This window comes from Setaria viridis, chromosome 8 (assembly GCF_005286985.2).
Source record: "Setaria viridis chromosome 8, Setaria_viridis_v4.0, whole genome shotgun sequence".
In the NCBI taxonomy this organism is placed as follows: domain Eukaryota; kingdom Viridiplantae; phylum Streptophyta; class Magnoliopsida; order Poales; family Poaceae; genus Setaria; species Setaria viridis.
The window spans coordinates 34604017-34617895 of record NC_048270.2 but is presented as its reverse complement, the minus strand read 5'-3'; the positions used below and the strand labels follow the sequence as shown (position 1 = coordinate 34617895).

Sequence of the window (13879 nt, the reverse complement as noted above, 5' to 3'; positions counted from 1 at the left end):
GTTTCTTATTGTTGAACAGCTGCACGATTTATAGAAACAGAGGAAATTAATGTTCAGAGGTTCATCTGTAGTAGAGCGACCACGCTACCTGATCCGGCTAGCTGTCTTGTGTTGGTACTGAATCAAGCAGGGTTCGAAGAAAACAGAGTAGATGCAAAGAGAACAGAGTTTCAGTAGATGCTCAGAACTGCAGCTACCTAAGTATCGACTAATGACGACTCGTGCCTCATCTAGCTGCACGAATTTGAGCGGAAATTTGCTCGTGCAAATCTAGTCCTATGAATGGAAGATTTTTTTTTTGAGAACAGAACCGAAGAAATTGATTGCACCCAACAAAATGTAATCGCATCACAGTGAAAGGACAGGTGACAAATTGATGGCAGAGCAGTGGCATAGGCACCAGCCAAGATATGATTTTTAGAGCTAACCCGCATTTCACCATTCACGGGATGACTTGATTGTTTGACATAAGATGCATTAGGGAACTAAGCAGGGGAACGAGTAACAGAAGTTCTATTAGAGTAAAAATTAATAGCAGTGGTAACAAAACAGGAGCTCAGTTGGCAACAGAAAGCATGCAACAGCAGATGAAGTTGACATTACAAGTTCACGAAGTACAAGGAATACAAGCCATCACACAGATTGAATTAATCGAGAGACTCAAGTAGCACACAATTTATTCAGATATGCACACAAGGATACCCAAACACTTGAACAACATTAAACAAGCCTTCCCATGGGCCAAAGAAGAGAAGGAGCCTTCTCCGAGTTCCGACATCAGTGCATCTTGATGGCTGTGATTCTCCAAGTTCTGACATTTTTTTGAGAACAGAACGGAAGAAATTGATTGCACCCAACAAATTGTAATCGCATCACAGTGAAAGAGCAGGTGACAAATTGACGACGGAGCAGCAGCATAGGCACCAGCCAAGATATGATTACAAGTTCGCTAAGTACAAGGAATAGAAGCCCATCTTAGGGGGCGTTTGGTTCCCTTTGCTTATTTTTAAGCAAGTGTCACATCAATGTTTAGATACTAATTAGGAGTATTAAACGTAGGCTATTTATAAAACCCATTACATAAGTGGAGGCTAAACAGCGAGACGAACCTATTAAACCTAATTAATCCATCATTAGCAAATGTTTACTGTAGCAACACATTGTCAAATCATGGACTAATTAGGCTTAATAGATTCGTCTCGCCGTTTAGCCTCCACTTATGTAATGGATTTTGTAAATAGTCTACGTTTAATACTCCTAATCAGTATCTAAACATTCGATATGACGGATGCTTAAAAATAAGCAAACGAACCAAACCAGGCCTTACAGAATGAATTAATCGAGAAACTCAAGTAAGTAGCACACATTTTGTTTAGACATGCACACAACAATAGCAAACACTTGAACAAGATTAAACAAGGCTTCCAATGGGCCAAAGAAGAGAGGAAGCCTTCTCCCTGTGTTGCCTGTGTTCTCATAGAACCAACCTTAGAGCAAGAATCGATGCATCGCATGCAGCTGCTCTTGATTTCCATCTCTCAGTTCCCACCCTTCGACCTCAGTTCATCTTGATCGTTGCACTTTATCATCAGTCCTCCTTCCTACAGAAGACTAATATCCACAAATTCAAGATGCTAGTGTCGGTTGAAACTACAAAATTCAGAGAGAAAACAACATTAATTAGATGGACAACCAAACAAATTAAGGAGCAACTAAATTAATGCCCAGTTTTTCTCGTACCTCAGTCACCATGTGTAGATATCCAGGTCTTCCCCATGGAGTTATTGGCGCTGTTGTTTAAGCCCAGGCACCCACTGAGAAGCGAGGTCCTGCAAATCCACATTCAGCCACAGCTGCTCCAAACTGCCCAACTCATCCACACGCCTTAAACTTGACAGCAACTTACCCACAGCTGACGCACCTTGGGAAGATTCAAGACTCTGTAGGCTTTCACACCTAGCGATAGAGAACTCCTCAAGGAGACTCGAACACAACAATGTAGAGTTAGCACTCGTGATTCAGTTCTCAAAAAAGATCATCCCTTTACACCAGGGTAGTGCTCCTCTTTTATAGTGATCCGAGGGACACTTTACATTCTAAGATCACCCTATCTCAACTACTGTACATAAAGGTTGGAGGTACCTTGTTCGACTTGGTCTCTTCTATTGGGTCACGCTTCTCACGCTAGCGGGTAGTCACGTTAATCACGCCACCGGGGGTTCACGTTTCCAACGCCTCCATGCAATCATGCTTTTCACGCCTTTGTGCCTTTAGCATCTTTCCAGCGAACCTCTTTACCTCGTGCTTGAAGTTCTCTCATCCTCGTGCCGAGAAAGATGCCTAGCCTCGTGCCTTGAGCCTTAGCGTCCTCATTCCGGTAACCCTGAATAAAACACAGTAAAAAACTTGTCACTCGAGGTTAGCTTCGAGCATCCGAGGGTAAGCTTTGTCACATTTTAGCCATTAGCAATTATGCCTTAGCTTCGAGACCCGAGCTACAGAGACAGCGCGAGGCTAACATGGTTTTTATGCCAAATTGGTCTCACGATGTTAGCAACCTTCGCCTGAAGCCAAAAGATTTCACGATGCAAGTTGGCTCATGCCGAAGAAGATGACCTCGAGGGTGGCTGTCTTTTAGAGTGATCTCCAACAAGTCATACGGTTACTGTTCATGAATCATTTCATTTCACAGCACATAGGTGATCATCTGATCGATCAGTATTCTGTTTTTGACCGGTGCCAGTTTCGTCTAATTTAAGGGTGCGTTGGGCAACTAATGGGAAGGGGCTTCGGAATTAGCGGTGGGAGTTGGTGGAGGGAATTTATTTGGGAATATGATTTTTAGTGCCATTTCCTTGTTTGTCTTTTGGAGGGAATTAAGAGTGGGAGTTTAAGTGAAACTAGATATCCGTTGTTTGGTGTGAGGGTTTAGCAGTGGGAAATTATATCTTAAGTTATGATAAACGGTGTAGATGCATTCATCTTCCATTTAAAACAAATTCTTACCTAATTCCCACCCCTCCCCTGGGGAAATGATAAGTGGGAGTTGCCTCTCTAAACTCCCATTCCTTATCCCATTAAACTCCTATTCCTCATCCCATTAAAACTCCCATTCCCACCAAACAAACAATGTAATTTTAATCTCTTCTATCTAAACTCCCTTTCAGGACCTCCCACTGATGTGATGAACAGATGGCACTATGCGTACATGCTTCAGTGAGTCTAGTCAGTTTTTGCCTCCCGGAAATACCTGACAACCAAGAAGTGAACTGAACCATATGACTGAATTCTGAACAACATGTAAACGATGATGGTTGACGCTCGATAACAGAGTCCGTCCCTCGCCCGAGTTTGTGCTGCCGTCGCTTCAATCATATAGCTATCAGCCTAATCAGCTTATATGACCGGTGATCGCCGGCCGGGATGGACGTGGATGCGTGCGTCGAGGGAGCATGAGGAGCACGCGGACAAATTCATTCGACGGGCCTTAAGGAAAAGCTCAGGTGACCTTCCGAGGATCACCTGTAACCGGTTCTTCATCCATTATAGAATCACAGGACAAAAAACATAAACGCCATGTAGAAGGCTGCTGGGTGCAATGCCGTAGCGGAGATGAAGAGAAGCTCAGACAAATATCTGTCGATGAGATGTGATTCATTGTATGTGATATGATGTTAACTGAGTTTCTATTTCTTCTTTACAGTTCTTGTAAGTTGTAACACGCCTAACAAAGGAAGGTAGCATTCTGAAGTCCGGTCACGATCGACACATCCAAATAGCGAACCTGATCGTGTTATCAATGAAGTCAGCAAGAACAGGATGCTCTTTTCACAAATACATCATGGCCACTTGTACCAATAAATTGAACTTCTGTATACCATTAGCAACATGGACCACGATAACGATACGCACCATTATGGCTTATACCATCGTATATACAAAGTCTTCACTGGTTCTTCGTGTTTGGAATTGTGTGAAAGAGAAAAGATTTGTACAGGCCGAAAGTGATCAAGATCAAAGATTGTCTGAATGTGCCCATATGCCTCACCAAATTTGTGGATGCGTTCAGCTACAAAAGTCAAAGCTCGTAATTTGGTTTCCTCCAATGCTTCATATAGTTCAAAGACTAGCTAACTGCTTGAAAGAGAAAACGCAGGTTACTCTGTACTTAAGGCATGGCAGAGTGTATATATAACACGCCTACAAGCGGTGCCAAGCGATCCCAACAACTGTTCAAAAATCATCCATGTATCATGAATGCCTCCCGGAGTCATGAGCTTTTTTCACGATGCATCAGTGATTTTGTTTGCCGGGTGCCAATGTCGCGCATGAAGGAAATGGAGAAGGGGATGAACTGAATTGAAGGCACCTTGTAGTAAAAAGATTTCGACCTGGACGCGTTCGTTCCGGCCCACCACCAGCGTCTCGCTCGGTGTTAGCGTCACCGGAATTCGCCTCCTCCATTGCGTCCCCCTTTTTCCCTTGCATCCTCTAGCTTCCCCCGAATGGCCTGTGAGGTTTAGCTTGTTATTCTTTTGTGAAAAGAAAATGTTTCACTTTAAAATGTTTTGATGTTACTTTTTCCTTCAAGCATCGCTACTGGCAAATGACGAAAGCACGCTGAAAATCTGATTTTGAAGCTCTGAGGTCTGTCAGAACTGGCCTGTTCAGACTTCATAGTTCAGTCTGTCAGGTAGTCACTAAACAGGAAGAAAATGATCTAGTTCTTGATCGGCGACTCTGTAGCCACACCCATTGAAGCTGTTAAATGTGTATGTATACATATACACTTCGGAGGAAGACAGAGGGTTGGAGTTCTCGAAAGAGTTGGAGTTATTTATCTGCCACAATTAGACACCACTAGTCCATCAACCCGTGCTCCCGCACGGGTTAATATTTTTAGAAGCTATTGTATTTGAAAATTATTTACAAATTAAACTCCTAGCTAATAATCAAAATTGATTACCTACTACTCTCTTATTTTTTTCAATACGTCAACATAATACTTATATAGATATGTACCTATCTTTATCCGATTGTGATTGATTTTTAATTAATAATTACTCTATGCACTTTTTCATCCATATTCATACTTTTTCCATTTTGTATCGCACCTCCAATCCTCCATACATTATGTTTAGCATACAAATCAATATTTTTCATCGATTCCTCACGTACATGTATAAATGGTCTAAATGGTGACACTCATCGTGTGTATATACTTTAACTTAGTATTTTTATATTAATAATGACATAAATAGGTAATTTAGAATCATATATTAGTTTATTTTTGACATTTATGTATGATGCACATGAATATAATTAGATTAAGATTTAGATGTTTAATTTAGGTTATTTTTAAAAACAACTTACGTGGGTAGTATAGATAAAATTTTAGAATGACATTTTAATTTATGCTTTATAATGATATGTATTAGTAAATTGGATGAAGATTATGGGATTACTTTAGATTATTTTTTATAATAGCTGAGCTCGGTAATTTAGATATAGGTTTAGAGCTCATTTTTGAATATTTTCACAATGATAGTGGTGGGTAACTTTTTAGAAAATATAATAGATCAATGGCTATGATTATTAGATTTTACAGGATTGGTGTTTGATGTTTTTGATTTTTATGAGAATTTGTCTCTTTTTTTTTCTAGCTTGTCTGATGGGAACTAATGCGGAGTCTCCAATGGAAAAAAAAATGGGACTACATTGCTAAAAAATATTACCATAAGCTACCTCTCATTTGTTAAATATTCAAACACAATAGATATATATACTTATTATCTTCATCCAATTGTGATAGATTTAGTTAGTAATTACTCTATAATATTTTCATCCACATTTATAATCTTTAACTTTTCTGTCACACCCTGAAATTTCTGAATTTCAGGATGTGAATAAAAAGAATAAATAAACAATAATTTTCTCATAATTTTAAAATTTTCCCAACATTTATTTTTTTTTCTTTACAGGAAATTTAGTATAGGAAAAAAATAATTGTTTGCTTTTCTAAATTAAATAATGTTGTTCTATGTCTGTGCATTCATGTCGTTGCATCTTGGTGTTTCTTAAGCGCAAAAGTTTGAAAAATGCGTTTAGACGTTGCCCAGACCCTTGGGAGGATTTTCCATCTTTTTTTGGAATTTATTCTCCTTTTCCTAGAGCTAAATCCAATTTTTGGAAGGTTCTAAAATCCTTTTCACGAGCTCCAAGTATTTTATTTGGATTCCTTGCATCCCAATCCATCTCTGAGATTTATCTCAGATTTTTCGGAATTTTCTAGGTATCTTTCTCGCTCTAGAAAACGAGTCCAGCTATTTCTGGAATTGTTTTCGCGCAGATAAATAAAATCAGAAATTCCGAAAATAAAAAGTCAACTCGAAAATATCTTTTTCCGAGTGTGGCCTATATATATATATCACCGCGTTCGTCTCGACGCGAGGATTTCAGATCTGAAAACCTTTTCACGAGTTGCATCTCCTAACTCCGTAGATCTGAAGTCAAAGTTCGGTCTTCGTCAAACTCCGGCGAGCTTTTCCGGCGAAACCGTGGACTTCCGGCGAAAACCGACACCACCATGGAGTTCCTCTCTTCGAGCTCTACGCCATGGTGTGGTGGATTGCATGAATCCGATGTCGGCTCCGTCGTCTTCCCCAACTCCGGCGAGCTTTTCCACCGCCATTGTTCATCTCTGGCCGAAGGTGAGCACACCATCTTGTTCGTCTCGTCGATATCGTTCCATTTTGCCGTTCATGCGCGAGATCGGGCTTCGTTTCCGGCTATCCACTCTTTCTCTCTCTCCATCCATCCTGTTTCTGTACGCAACTTGGGCCAGCACGCCTGGTCCGTTCGTCCGCCCGCCGCCTGCACGCTGCGCCGCCGCCTGCGCCGCCGCCTGCGCCGCCGGAGCCGCCGGCCGAGCCTCCCTGCTGGCGCATCCACCCGCCGCTCGCGCAAGCCGCCCCAGCCACGGCCGTCGCCGCCGGCAGGACCGGCCTAGACCACGGTCTATGGCCAACATGTTACCAGTCAGTTGGAGTGCGTTGGAAGGTTGAAGATGATGGTGATTTTGCTCTTAGGCCCCTGAGGAAAACTCAAATTTTCAGCTTATTTCTTGTGTCTTTCAAACCTTGTAGAAAACCCCCTGTAACTTTCAGCTCCTTGCAATCTGATCCAAGCCATCCTCTTTTGCAGATCTAACCCCGAAGATCCATCTATTCGCAGTGACTATTCTCTGAGTCTTGGTAATTTTCCTTGCTAACCCTCCAAGTCTACGGTTAATTACGTTTAGACCCCTGCAACGTTGTTTAACCCATAGATTCTACGTTTTAATTCCGTTTTCGTCCGTTCAAGTTGCGTTAGATTCATAATGATGTAAATTACACGTTAGTGGTAATGTTTTCCTTCACACATGTTTTTGAAAATAAAATTTATATTAAAATTGATTAATGCCTGACAAACGAGTTCTTCTCTAAATAAAATCTATTTAGTGTTAAACATCGTTTTTCATAATAATTGTTAATTTGATTAATGCCTACTTCATACCCTCTTCTAAATAAAAGCCAATTAGGTTATATATCGGTTTTTCATAAACTAAAGTTAATTGGATTAATGCCTATCTAAATAATTCTTCCAATTAAAAGCCACTAAGAGTTATACCTCGGCGTTTCATAAATTAAATTCAATTTGATTAATGTTTATTCAATTTGTTTTCTAAATAAAATCTGTATAGGTTATATCTCGAGTTTTCATAATTAAATATTAATTTGGCTTATATAAATATAAATGTGTTTTTAATTTAATCTACTTAGTTGAACTCGAGATGTAAAGCTATACGCTTAGATGTCTACATGTATCTTATTTTTAAATTAAATGTTTAATTTGCATAAATTGTACTCAAATATTTATAAATAAAATTGGAGTAAGCTTTACACCGTCTTTTCTCATGAAAATATAAATATGACTTGATTAATTCTAACTAAGGATATTTCTCTGAAATATCTTTACATTGCTTTTCTCAACTAAAATAAATAAAGCTTGTAGCTCTTATCTTTCTTTTATAATTCAAAACTCTCGATAGCTTTATCTTTTCAACCATAGTTCCGTTTTAAGCGTTCCTTACGTTCGCGTGACCTTAGATCGAGCCTTGTCGTTAGTACGCTCTTTTAAAGCTTTCCTTTTGTTTTGGTGTACTGCTCTTAGTTGTATTTGTTTGTTTACTTGTATGATTGTGCCGGTGATTGCTTCGAGTAGAAGGATCGCTGTTCGAAAGCTTTGAAGATTAAGAGTTTCAAGAGAGCAAGAGCCGAAGAGCAGTAAGAAGTAACTTGTCGCTGGAGAAAGGCAAGTGTGTCCTTGTACTTTTGTCCTAATAACTTTATTTAATCACTATTGCACATGCTTGCATTAAATTTGTTGGGTCCTATTAAGGTTTGCCTAGTTTTTATGATTATTCCTTGCCAACCTGGGTTTACCTTTCTGTTGGGTAGCTATGCTTAGCTGCTATACTTGGGTTATGGTGGTTCTAATGAACAACATGGTGAACTTATTCTATTTATGATATACCTTTTGTTAATACAAGATTACAATATTTAATTGGAACATGGAGCGACCACCCAGGAAAACAGTGCTACCACAAGACTAAATGGCTCTGGTCTTGGCTGAATAATTAGAAACCTTAGTCTGGGGTGACCTTACTCGTGATGAGGCAAGAGGGGGGACTGAGTCGTTGCATTTTACCTGGGATGGGTGGTGCACGCCAGACACCGAAACCTTAGCGGGTTACCACTGACTAATGAATCTTTGTAAAGGCCTCGTAGCGTCCCTATGCAATCACACCTCGGAAGTGTGGTATTGTGCCTGATCAGCACAAGCGTGGTTGGGTCTAAAGTTCTTTTGAGCTTTTACGCGAATTGTGGGTAAAGATGTGCGACCTCTGCAGAGTGTAAAACTGATCGATCAGCCGTGCTCACGGTTAAGAGCGGCCTGGACCCTCACATGAGTAATATACTTGAAGATGGATTTAAATTGTGGTTTATGCTATGGTTATGGTTGTGCCATATGCTTATGGCTTATGTTTATGTTTCTATTAATTGTGGGTTGGTATATACTTATACCTTAGTAATCTGGTGCTAATAAAATTTGACCAACTAAAAATGCTTAATGCAGTCAACCAGTCAGCCTTTCCTTGTTTAACCCTTGCATTCATATTCTCCTCACACTTGCTGAGTACGACAAGTGCTCACCCTTGCTATAAACAACATTGCTCAGAAGAAGAAGCTGCTATGAAGTTGTTCCGAAGATGATGCTGAGTTCTAGGCGTACGCAACCCCCAGTCGATTGCCTGTGAAGTTTGGAGCCTCCGTTTCCATAATTAAGCTGTATATCTCTGATGGTTTCGTAAGTCTTTGTATCTTTTTACGTGATACTGTTGCTGTTATTCACTAATGATGTCACTATATGTATGAAACTTGATCCTGGCATACATATAGGTAGCACTTGGTTTTGTCCTTAAAACCGGGTGTGACAGAAGTGGTATCAGAGCCGTATCGACTGTAGGACGTAAGCCTAGGTAGCAATGGTCACTTCCTAAGGTCTGCTTTACTATATAAACAATTCCTGCCTTATCCTTGACCTTTCTGGAAAATATTCTCACTCCTTGATCATTTTCTTTTCTCAATCCTCCTTGATAACTTGAGCTCTTTTCATTTGCACTTCTTATCTTGCAAATGTTAGACCCTCAATCCTTGTCTGTTTATTTCCTCTCTCCTTGATCACTGCTTGATCTTGATCATGCATCTCCTTCTTGATGAATGATCTTACTTGTTTGATGCAATACACCTCCTTGATTTCTTAGTGATATTGCTACTCTCTCATCACCTGTTCATTTATCTCCTTAATACTGCGTTGTGTATCCAATTCACGGAGATGTTGAGGGGCGACCCAAGCATCCAATCCGCCGATGCTGCGTTGACCAGGATAGACCGTGATAGTTAGTTCCTGCATCTTTTGTAGCTTGCATAGGCATTCCAACAGCTTATCGTTCCACTCGTCCAATTGAATGGACAGCTGCCTCAGTTCAGTTAGCTGGTCCAACTCTTCTATAATGTTTCTGGTGGAGTCATTAATGCGTAACCTTGACAGCTGTTCAAGGCATGTTAGGTTTCCAATTCCATTTGGAACTATTGTAGTCCAGTTAATGTATAGGCACATCAACTTTCTTAGCTGGACAATACTCGAAGGCAACCTGGAAATTTTGTTGTGCTTTACATCCAATGTCTGTAGAAACTGCAGGTTTACTATTTCTTCCGGGAGCTGAGAAATACCTGTCTTAAATAGTCCCAAGTACCTCAAGTGATGTAGATTCCCAAGGTACTTAAGGCTACTATTAGCTTGTGAAAGATTGCAATCCTCTAAATCCAGAACACGTAAAACTCGGCAGCAGTCAAGAGGTGGCACTAGAGAAGCAGCAGCTGGAAAGACAACAACCGACCTTGCATGTTTCATGCTGAAAGTAGCTTGAGCTATCACATGACTTTCTTGGCCATTCTGAAGGGACAACCTCCGAATCGTATTTGACGGAGATGTGCCTCCCATATCACTTAGTACAGTAGCAAAGTTTTCTTCACTTGACAAGGAGCGGATAAGATCAAGCACCATATCATGTACACGACAACCTTGTATCATTATGTCATCAAGATCATATTCTGGTTGGATCATGCTCCTGTTTATAAGCTCATTGAAATAACTCTCTCCAAGTTCAAATAGGCTCTTCCCTACTTTTTCACATTGGATAAAACCTTCACCTAACCACATCCTTATCAAACGATCCTTCTCAATTATATAATCTTCAGGAAACATGCTCAAATATAACAAGCAAGCCCTTAAATGGCATGGTAGCTCATAATAGCTAAATGACAAAATCTTTCTCATATTCTCCACATCTAGATTATTTTCCAGACCAGTACCAACAGAATTGCACACCTCATACCACTCCATTTTATCTCTTGCTTTGCAAGCTAGCAAACTAGCCATCGTAATTATAGCTAATGGCACACCGGCACATTTCTTCAGTATTCTGTCAGATACTTCGGCTAGCTCCTCATGAGGACATTTTTCTTCTTCTTCATTGTTGTCTTTGTTCCCATTACCAAATATTCTTCTATACAATAGTTGTCAGGAGTTATTCAAACAAAGAGGTTTCATGTTGTAAGCACCCCAGCTTGTTCAGCAACATCAGAAATACGGGTTGTTGTAATAATAGTATATCCAACATCATTATCAGGCAAAGCACATCTAATCATTTTCCAAACTGATATATCCCATACATCATCAACAACAACAAAATACCTACACATATGCCAAGTTATTAGCAAAAATAGTGGTTTAAGGACTGAAGAAAGCTCTAATGTTGTTCATATACCAGCTACAAGAAAATTAAGCAAACTAGACCACTGCTAATGGTTTAATGATTAAATTAAAATAGCTCGGGAGCAGCTGGATTGGCAAGTCTGTGGATAAAATAAGTCCAGTGAGGAAATTATTTGCACTTAATAATGTTGTGGTAAAGCTTAAGTGGTTGTATTTTGTAATTTAATAGGTGCCACGTGCATGAACATTTAATTAACCCTATGTAGACTTATAGTATTGTGAACAGAGGGCATAAATTATCAGTCCAAAAAAGTTCATATGTATAAATTGGCGAAAGGAATGCTTTCGTACCTTTTGTCTTCAAGGAATTCTCTGAGTGCTTCTATGAGTCGCCTCTCATCCAATGTTTCTTCGTTGATGCTCTTGCCAAGATCATATAGCAAGCATTTGTATAGTTTCTTCAGGTCAGGAGTTTGAGAAACAGAAACAAAAGCATAGCAATCAAATTGTGCTCTAATCTTTTTGTACACTGCATTGGCAAGAGTTGTCTTTCCCAGACCTCCAAATCCAACAATTGAAACTATCCTGCCTTGCTTCTTGGGAACTTCATTCTCTTCTATCATAATCTTGCTGATTAACTCATCCCTTGCCTCATCAATTCCAACAAGCTCTTTCACCTCCGTGTACTGAGCGAATAAACGAGGGTCCACAGTTACAGGCTTATCAACACCAAGGCTGACCTCATACCTGCGGCGCCGTTCATGCACCTCTATGACACGGCTCTTGATCTCTCTGATTTCTGTAGCAATCTTACGACGAATCTTAGGCTGCCTGAACCATTTGAGGGTCCTATCAATGGCTTCCCTGAAGCTATGCTGTTCGGCCGTCTTCCTCCCCTTGCACTGCACGATATATTTGTCAATATTGTCCTCGATATCGTAGGACATCTCTCTCACTTTTCTAGCCCAGATCTTGTCCTGGTCGTCAATCTTGTCTGCCGGTGTTCTCGAAATCTTCTCGAGGGCACCTTGCATGCTCTCGAGCTCAGCTTGGAGGAAGATGATCCCTCCCTTCACCTCCTTTTGCAGATTGTACTCGCCAACTAGCAACTCACCGAGCTTGTGCAGGAGGCTTGGAATTGCCCCGGTCACGATCTCCATGGATTTGTCCCTGGGGAAGACCAATGTGTAAGGTTAATTGGAGAGAAGCTAACGACAGAAATCATATTAATATATCTTCTTTACCTTCGGATGCGGGTGCTCGCCCTGCCTTTTTGTAGGTTGTAGCTATTGCCTATTGGGAATGGATGGGCATGAAGAAGATTGAAGATTGAAGAGCACGAAGCAGAGGTCGATGGGATGCAGATGCCCGGGGGGAAGGTTGAAGAGGGTGCTCCACCGACAGTTGAAGAGGGTGCGTGAGAGGTGGAGGACGAGACGCACATGGTGGGGCCCGCTCGCATGTCGAATGACGCGTAGCGGCTCTCGCCAGCTTACCAACCCAATTAATGCTTCGTTTAGGAGAAAGTTTAGTTGGGATACGTTAATTGAGTAGTATAAACTTGTCGGTGAGTAGTTATCACCGAGTTTTTTTATGACGCATGGCAGTGCCCCAGCCATGACCTCCATTTCTCCGATGAGCACTCCTGGATGAGCGCAAGAAAGTGAGATGCATGTATGTGTGTGCACAGGCTTGCGAATCGAGTTGAAGACGTATTCTTGCTTAGGCTAGTTTAATACTAGAAAAGATCCTGGCCTAGTAGCTGTAAAGAACGAGAATGCGTGAGACGTACTGGTCGCAATGGAGCCTTGTCGCCGCCGGTGCAGGCTCCCCGCCGCTCGTCGCCGGACCAAGCTCCCTTGATTCGAAGTCGCTGCTGCAGCCACCCAGCTCAATGCTCTGTGGAAGCGGACGGTGAAGGTAATAATGCACCACCGCTCACCTACTGGTACAACCACCAAACTCAATGCTTGCTGGTCGCTGAATACTTTAGAGTACAGCTTGACGGCAAGATACACAGGTTGTTCTACAGGTCTACCTCTTGAAACATTTTGAATGGTAAATGATAGTGTGATAGTCTTTGGTATTGTTGCTTTATGCATGCATCCATTGATCATTGATGCAAGTCATGCAACAATTATTCATGGATCATTCATCTACCATGATCATGTCATGCTAGCACCACAGTTAGACACCACACTACACTTGTGTTCTCAACCACATCCAGGTAGCAAACTCATGTAATTGATCAACTATTCAAGAACCAGAGGATCTTTTAACAAATAATACATCATGTCTATCCATATCAGTTACAAACACGTATACTATTAGCACCATATATAGGACGTATTCCAGTGTTCAGTGCAATCTATGATAGAGCAACCATGTCCGCTATTATCACTCATGCCATCTTGTTGACTCTGATTTTTGTAGTGGATCGTGAGAGAAATGATTGAATAGGCAAAAGTAAAGAACAATATGCCCACATGCCTCGCCGAGT

General features: G+C 40.9%; 2 long non-coding RNA genes and 1 pseudogene across 2 annotated transcripts; 1 reads left to right on the top strand and 2 right to left on the bottom strand.

Moving 5' to 3' along the window:
* Positions 1-1210: 1210 nt before the first annotated feature.
* On the bottom strand, positions 1211-2385 carry LOC117834765 (uncharacterized). The gene is made up of 3 exons (XR_004635760.2): positions 1907-2385; positions 1741-1829; positions 1211-1650 (listed from the first exon to the last, which is right to left on the bottom strand). It is a non-coding gene; the product is annotated as an uncharacterized lncRNA (long non-coding RNA).
* A 3859-nt stretch (positions 2386-6244) lies between these two features.
* Positions 6245-8610, top strand: LOC140223642 (uncharacterized). The gene is made up of 3 exons (XR_011899006.1): positions 6245-6710; positions 7204-7253; positions 8263-8610. It is a non-coding gene; the product is annotated as an uncharacterized lncRNA (long non-coding RNA).
* Positions 8611-9168: 558 nt separating this feature from the next.
* Positions 9169-13014, bottom strand: LOC117866366 (disease resistance protein RGA5-like; annotated as a pseudogene).
* Positions 13015-13879: the final 865 nt, after the last annotated feature.